Source organism: Dama dama, chromosome 29, assembly GCF_033118175.1.
Source record: "Dama dama isolate Ldn47 chromosome 29, ASM3311817v1, whole genome shotgun sequence".
NCBI lineage: Eukaryota > Metazoa > Chordata > Mammalia > Artiodactyla > Cervidae > Dama > Dama dama.
The window spans coordinates 10912968-10920994 of NC_083709.1; positions in this window are offsets into that span (position 1 = coordinate 10912968).

Below are 8027 nucleotides of genomic sequence, written 5' to 3' on the forward strand. Positions count from 1 at the left end.
CGGGGCTCGGGTCTCTGGGCGCAGGCTCAGGAAACGGGGCTCTTGGTTCTTGGCGCAGGCTCAGTAGTCGGGGCTCTGGGCTCTGGAGTACAGGCCCAGTAGTCGGGGCTCCGGGCTCTGGGCGCAGGCTCAGCAGTAGGGGCTCGGGGCTCTGGAGTACAGGCTCAGTAGACTGGGCTCTGGGCTCTGGGCGCTGGCTCAGCAGTCGGGGCTCGGGGCTCTGGGCGCAGGCTCAGTAGACGGGGCTCCCGGCTCTGGGCGCAGGCTCAGTAGACGGGCTCCTGACTCTGGAGTAGAGGCTCAGCAGTCGGGGCGCGGGGCTCTGGGCGCAGGCTCAGTAGTCGGGGCTCTGGGTGCAGGCTCAGTAGTCGGGGCTCCGGGCTCTGGGCGCAGGCTCAGTAGTCGGAGCTCGGGGCTCTGGGCGCAGGCTCAGTAGTCGGGGCTCCGGGCTCTGAACGCAGGCTCAGTAGTCGGGGCTCCGGGCTCTGGGCACAGGCTCAGTAGACGGGGCTCCGGGGACTGGGCGCAGGTTCAGTAGTCGGAGCTCGGGGCTCTGGGCGCAGGTTAAGTAGTCGTGGCTCCTGGCTCTGGGCGCAGGCTCAGTACTCGGGGCTCCGGGCTCTGGGCACACAGGCTCAGCAGTCGAGGCTCTGGGCGCAGGCTCAGCACTCGGGGCTCGGCGCTCTGGGCACACAGGCTCAGTAGTCGGGGTTCCGGGCTCTGTGTGCAGGCTCAGTAGTCGGGGCTCCGGGCTCTGTGCGCAGGCTCAGTAGTCGGGACTCCGGGCTCTGGAGTACAGGCTCAGTAGTCGGGGCTCGGGGCTCTGGGCGCAGGCTCAGTAGACGGGGCTCCGGGCTCTGGGCGCAGGCTCAGTAGTCGGGGCTCCGGGCTCTGTGCGCAGGCTCAGTAGTCGGGGCTCCGGGCTCTGTGCGCAGGCTCAGTGGTCAGGGCTCGGGGCTCTGGGTGCAGGCTCAGTAGTCGGGGCTCGGGGCTCTGGGCGCAGGCTCAGTAGTCGGGGCTCCGGGCTCTTGTCGCAGGCTCAGTAGTCGGGGCTCGGGGCTCTGGGCGCAGGCTCAGTAGACGGGGCTCCGGGCTCTGGGCGCAGGCTCAGCAGTCGGGGCTCGGGGCTCTGGGTGCAGGCTCAGTAGCCGGGGCTCCGGGCTCTGGGCGCAGGCTCAGTAGTCGGGGCTCCGGGCTCTGGGCGCAGGCTCAGTAGTCGGGGCTCCGGGCTCTGGGTGCAGGCTCAGTAGTCGGGGCTCCGGGCTCTTGTCGCAGGCTCAGTAGACGGGGCTCGGGGCTCTGGGCGCAGGCTCAGTAGTCGGGGCTCCGGGCTCTGGGCGCAGGCTCAGCAGTCGGGGCTCCGGGCTCTGGGCGCAGGCTCAGTACTCTGGGCTCTGGGCTCTGGCTACAGGCTCAGTCGACCGGGCTCCGGGCTCTGGGTGCAGCCTCAGTAGTCGGGGCTCCGGGCTCTGGGCACACAGGCTCAGCAGTCGAGGCTTTGGGCGCAGGCTCAGCACTCAAGGCTTGGCGCTCTGGGCACACAGGCTCAGTAGTCGGGGCTCTGGGCTCTGTGCGCAGGCTCAGTAGTCGGGGCTCCGGGCTCTGGGCGCAGGCTCAGCAGTCGGGGCTCGGGGCTCTGGGCGCAGGCTCAGTAGACGGGGCTCCGGGCTCTGGGCGCAGGCTCAGCAGTCGGGGCTCGGGGCTGTGGGTGCAGGATCAGTAGACGGGGCTCCGGGCTCTGGGCGCAGGCTCAGTAGTCGGGGCTCGGGGCTCTTGGCACAGGCTCAGTAGACGGGGCTCGGGGCTCTGGGCGCAGGCTCAGTAGTCGGGGCTCGGGGCTCTGGGCACAGGCTCAGTAGACGGGGCTCCGGGCTCTGGGCGCAGGCTCAGCAGTCGGGGCTCGGGGCTCTGGGTGCAGGCTCAGTAGACGGGGCTCCGGGCTCTGGGCGCAGGCTCAGTAGTCGGGGCTCGGGGCTCTGGGCGCAGGCTCAGCAGTCGGGGCTTCGGGCTCTGGGCGCAGGCTCAGTAGACGGGGCTCCGGGCTCTGGAGTACAGGCTCAGTAGTCGGGGCTCGGGGCTCTGGGCGCAGGCTCAGTATTCGGGGCTCCGGGCTCTGTGCGCAGGCTCAGTAGTCGGGGCTCCGGGCTCTGGAGTACAGGCTCAGTAGTCGGGGCTCGGGGCTCTGGGCGCAGGCCCAGTAGTCGGGGCTCCGGGATCTGGGCGCAGGTTCAGCAGTCGGGGCTCCGGGCTCTGGGCGCAGGCTCAGTAGACGGGGCTCGGGGCTCTGGAGTACAGGCTCAGTAGACGGGGCTCGGCGCTCTGGAGTACAGGCTCAGTAGACGGGGCTCCGGGCTCTGGGCGCAGGCTCAGTAGTCGGGGCTCCGGGCTCTGGGCGCAGGCTGAGCAGTCGGGGCTGTGGGCGCAGGCTCAGCAGTCGGGGCTCCGGGCTCTGTGCGCAGGCTCAGTAGACGGGGCTCGCGGCTCTGGAGTACAGGCTCAGTAGACGGGGCTCGGCGCTCTGGAGTACAGGCTCAGTAGACGGGGCTCCGGGCTCTGGAGTACAGGTTCAGTAGACGGGGCTCCGGGCTCTGGGCGCAGGCTGAGCAGTCGGGGCTGTGGGCGCAGGCTCAGCAGTCGGGGCTCGGGGCTCTGTGCGCAGGCTCAGTAGTCGGGGCTCCGGGCTCTGTGCGCAGGCTCAGTAGTCGGGGCTCGGGGCTCTGTGCGCAGGCTCAGTAGTCGGGGCTCGGGGCTCTGTGCGCAGGCTCAGCAATCGGGGCTCCGGGCTCTGTGCGCAGGCTCAGTAGTCGGGGCTCGGGGCTCTGTGCGCAGGCTCAGTAGTCGGGGCTCGGGGCTCTGGGCGCAGGCTCAGCAATCGGGGCTCTTGGTTCTTGGCGCAGGCTCAGCAGTCGGGGCTCTGGGCTCTGGAGTACAGGCCCAGTAGTCGGGGCTCAGAGCTCTGGGCGCAGACTTAGCAGTCGGGGCTCTGGGTTCTGGGCGCAGGCTCAGTAGACGGGGCTCTGGGCTCTCGAGTACAGGCTAGGTAGTCAGGGCTCCGGGCTCTGGAGTAGAGGCTCAGCAGTCGGGGCGCGGGGCTCTGGGCGCAGGCTCAGTAGTCGGGGCTCTGGGCGCAGGCTCAGTAGTCGGGGCTCCGGGCTCTGAACGCAGGCTCAGTAGTCGGGGCTCCGGGCTCTGGGCACAGGCTCAGTAGACGGGGCTCCGGGGACTGGGCGCAGGTTCAGTAGTCGGAGCTCGGGGCTCTGGGCGCAGGTTAAGTAGTCGTGGCTCCTGGCTCTGGGCGCAGGCTCAGTACTCGGGGCTCCGGGCTCTGGGCACACAGGCTCAGCAGTCGAGGCTCTGGGCGCAGGCTCAGCACTCGGGGCTCGGCGCTCTGGGCACACAGGCTCAGTAGTCGGGGTTCCGGGCTCTGTGTGCAGGCTCAGTAGTCGGGGCTCCGGGCTCTGTGCGCAGGCTCAGTAGTCGGGACTCCGGGCTCTGGAGTACAGGCTCAGTAGTCGGGGCTCGGGGCTCTGGGCGCAGGCTCAGTAGACGGGGCTCCGGGCTCTGGGCGCAGGCTCAGTAGTCGGGGCTCCGGGCTCTGTGCGCAGGCTCAGTAGTCGGGGCTCCGGGCTCTGTGCGCAGGCTCAGTGGTCAGGGCTCGGGGCTCTGGGTGCAGGCTCAGTAGTCGGGGCTCGGGGCTCTGGGCGCAGGCTCAGTAGTCGGGGCTCCGGGCTCTTGTCGCAGGCTCAGTAGTCGGGGCTCGGGGCTCTGGGCGCAGGCTCAGTAGACGGGGCTCCGGGCTCTGGGCGCAGGCTCAGCAGTCGGGGCTCGGGGCTCTGGGTGCAGGCTCAGTAGCCGGGGCTCCGGGCTCTGGGCGCAGGCTCAGTAGTCGGGGCTCGGGGCTCTGGGCGCAGGCTCAGTAGACGGGGCTCGGGGCTCTGGGCGCAGGCTCAGTAGTCGGGGCTCCGGGCTCTGGGCGCAGGCTCAGCAGTCGGGGCTCCGGGCTCTGGGCGCAGGCTCAGTACTCTGGGCTCTGGGCTCTGGCTACAGGCTCAGTAGACCGGGCTCCGGGCTCTGGGTGCAGCCTCAGTAGTCGGGGCTCCGGGCTCTGGGCACACAGGCTCAGCAGTCGAGGCTTTGGGCGCAGGCTCAGCACTCAAGGCTTGGCGCTCTGGGCACACAGGCTCAGTAGTCGGGGCTCTGGGCTCTGTGCGCAGGCTCAGTAGTCGGGGCTCCGGGCTCTGGGCGCAGGCTCAGCAGTCGGGGCTCGGGGCTCTGGGCGCAGGCTCAGTAGACGGGGCTCCGGGCTCTGGGCGCAGGCTCAGCAGTCGGGGCTCGGGGCTGTGGGTGCAGGATCAGTAGACGGGGCTCCGGGCTCTGGGCGCAGGCTCAGTAGTCGGGGCTCGGGGCTCTTGGCACAGGCTCAGTAGACGGGGCTCGGGGCTCTGGGCGCAGGCTCAGTAGTCGGGGCTCGGGGCTCTGGGCACAGGCTCAGTAGACGGGGCTCCGGGCTCTGGGCGCAGGCTCAGCAGTCGGGGCTCGGGGCTCTGGGTGCAGGCTCAGTAGACGGGGCTCCGGGCTCTGGGCGCAGGCTCAGTAGTCGGGGCTCGGGGCTCTGGGCGCAGGCTCAGCAGTCGGGGCTTCGGGCTCTGGGCGCAGGCTCAGTAGACGGGGCTCCGGGCTCTGGAGTACAGGCTCAGTAGTCGGGGCTCGGGGCTCTGGGCGCAGGCTCAGTATTCGGGGCTCCGGGCTCTGTGCGCAGGCTCAGTAGTCGGGGCTCCGGGCTCTGGAGTACAGGCTCAGTAGTCGGGGCTCGGGGCTCTGGGCGCAGGCCCAGTAGTCGGGGCTCCGGGATCTGGGCGCAGGCTCAGCAGTCGGGGCTCCGGGCTCTGGGCGCAGGCTCAGTAGACGGGGCTCGGGGCTCTGGAGTACAGGCTCAGTAGACGGGGCTCGGCGCTCTGGAGTACAGGCTCAGTAGACGGGGCTCCGGGCTCTGGGCGCAGGCTCAGTAGTCGGGGCTCCGGGCTCTGGGCGCAGGCTGAGCAGTCGGGGCTGTGGGCGCAGGCTCAGCAGTCGGGGCTCCGGGCTCTGTGCGCAGGCTCAGTAGACGGGGCTCGCGGCTCTGGAGTACAGGCTCAGTAGACGGGGCTCGGCGCTCTGGAGTACAGGCTCAGTAGACGGGGCTCCGGGCTCTGGAGTACAGGTTCAGTAGACGGGGCTCCGGGCTCTGGGCGCAGGCTGAGCAGTCGGGGCTGTGGGCGCAGGCTCAGCAGTCGGGGCTCGGGGCTCTGTGCGCAGGCTCAGTAGTCGGGGCTCCGGGCTCTGTGCGCAGGCTCAGTAGTCGGGGCTCGGGGCTCTGTGCGCAGGCTCAGTAGTCGGGGCTCGGGGCTCTGTGCGCAGGCTCAGCAATCGGGGCTCCGGGCTCTGTGCGCAGGCTCAGTAGTCGGGGCTCGGGGCTCTGTGCGCAGGCTCAGTAGTCGGGGCTCGGGGCTCTGGGCGCAGGCTCAGCAATCGGGGCTCTTGGTTCTTGGCGCAGGCTCAGCAGTCGGGGCTCTGGGCTCTGGAGTACAGGCCCAGTAGTCGGGGCTCAGAGCTCTGGGCGCAGACTTAGCAGTCGGGGCTCTGGGTTCTGGGCGCAGGCTCAGTAGACGGGGCTCTGGGCTCTCGAGTACAGGCTAGGTAGTCAGGGCTCCGGGCTCTGGAGTACAGGCTCAGATGTCGGGGCTCGGGGCTCGGGGTCTGGGCGCAGGCTCCGTAGACGGGGCTCTGGGCTCTGGAGTACAGTCTCAGTAGACGGGGCTCCGGGCTCTGGGCGCAGGCTCAGCAGTCGGGGCTCAGGGCTCTGGGCGCAGGCTCAGTAGTCGGGGCTCGGGCTCTGGGCGCAGGCTCAGCAGTCGGGGCTCGGGGCTCTGGGCGCAGGCTCAGCAGTCGGGGCTCGGGGCTCTGGGCGCAGGCTCAGCAGTCGGGGCTCCGGGCTCTGGGCGCAGGCTCAGCAGTCGGGGCTCGGGGCTCTGGGCCCAGGCTGAGCAGTCGGGGTTCGGGGCTCTAGGCACGCAGGCTCAGCAGTCAGGGCTCGGGGCTCTTGGCGCAGTCTCAGTAGACGGTGTTCCGGGCTCTTGAGTACAGGCTCAGTAGTCAGGGCTCGGGGCTCTGGGCGCAGGCTCAGTAGACGGGGCTCCGATCTCTGGGCGCAGGCTCAGCAGTCGGGGCTCCGGGCTCTGTGCGCAGGCTCAGTAGTCGGGGCTCTGGGCGCAGGCTCAGTAGTCGGGGCTCGGGGCTCTGTGCGCAGGCTCAGCAGTCGGGGCTCCGGGCTCTGGGCGCAGGCTCAGTAGTCGGGGCTCTGGGCGCAGGCTCAGTAGTCGGGGCTCGGGGCTCTGTGCGCAGGCTCAGTAGTCGGGGCTCCGGGCTCTGTGCGCAGGCTCAGTAGTCGGGGCTCGGGGCTCTGGGCGCAGGCTCAGTAGTTGGGGCTCGGGGCTCTGGGCGCAGGCTCAGCAGTCGGGGCTCTTGGTTCTGGGCGCAGGCTCAGCAGTCGGGGCTCTGGGCTCTGGAGTACAGGCCCAGTAGTCGGGGCTCGGAGCTCTGGGCGCAGACTCAGCAGTTGGGGATCTGGGTTCTGGGCGCAGGATCAGCAGTCGGGGCTCGGGGCTCTGGGCGCAGGATCAGCAGTCGGGGCTCGGCGCTCTGGGGACACAGGCTCAGCAGTCGGGGCTCGGCGCTCTGGGCACACAGGCTCAGTATTCGGGGCTCGGGGCTCTGGATGCAGGGTCATTAGTCGGGGCTCGGGGCTCTTGGCGCAGGCTCAGCAGTTGGGGATCTGGGTTCTGGGCGCAGGCTCAGTAGATGGGGCTCCGGGCTCTGGGAACACAGGCTCAGCAGTCGGGGCTCGGCGCTCTGGGGACACAGGCTCAGCAGTCGGGGCTCGGCGCTCTGGGCACACAGGCTCAGTATTCGGGGCTCCGGGCTCTGGACGCAGGGTCATTAGTCGGGGCTCGGGGCTCTGGGCGCAGGCTCAGCAGTCGGGGCTCCGGGCTCTGGGCGCAGGCTCAGCAGTCGGGGCTCGGGGCTCTGGGCGCAGGATCAGCAGTCGGGGCTCGGGGCTCTGGGCGCAGGCTAAGCAGTCGGGGCTCCGGGCTCTGGGCGCTGGCTCAGTAGATGGGGCTCCGGGCTCTGGAGTACAGGCTCAGTAGTCGGGGCTCCGGGCTCTGGGCGCAGGCTCAGTAGACGGGGCTCGGGGCTCTGGGCGCAGGCTCAGTAGACGGGGCTCGGGGCTCTGGGCACAGGCTCAGCAGTCGGGGCTCGGCGCTCTGGGGACACAGGCTCAGCAGTCGGGGCTCGGCGCTCTGGGCACACAGGCTCAGTATTCGGGGCTCCGGGCTCTGGACGCAGGGTCATTAGTCGGGCCTCGGGGCTCTTGGCGCAGGCTCAGCAGTCGGGGAACCGGGCTCTGGAGCACAGGCTCAGTAGACGGGGCTCCGGGCTCTGGAGTACAGGCTCAGTAGTCGGAGCTCGGGACTCTGGGCGCAGGCTCAGTAGTCGAGGCTCGGGGCTCTGGGCGCAGGCTCAGTAGACGGGGCTCTGGGCTCTGGAGTACAGGCTCAGTAGACAGGGCTCCGGGCTCTGGGCACAGGCTCAGTAGACGGGGCACTGGGCTCTGGAGTACAGGCTCAGTAGTCGGGGCTCGGGGCTCTGGGCGCAGGCTAAGTAGACGGGGCTCCGGGCTCTGGGCGCAAGCCCAGCAGACGGGGCTCGGGGCTCTGGAGTACAGGCTTAGTAGTCGGGGCTCGGGGCTCTGGGCGCAGGCTAAGTAGACGGGGCTCCGGGCTCTGGGCGCAAGCCCAGCAGACGGGGCTCGGGGCTCTGGAGTACAGGCTCAGTAGTCAGGGCTCGGGGCTCTGGGGGCAGGCTCAGTATTCCGGGCTCGGGGCTCTGGGCGCAGGCTCAGTAGTCGGGGCTCGGGGCTCTGTGCGCAGGCTCAGTAGTCGGGGCTCCGGGCTCTGGGCGCAGGCTCAGTAGACGGGGCTCCGGGCTCT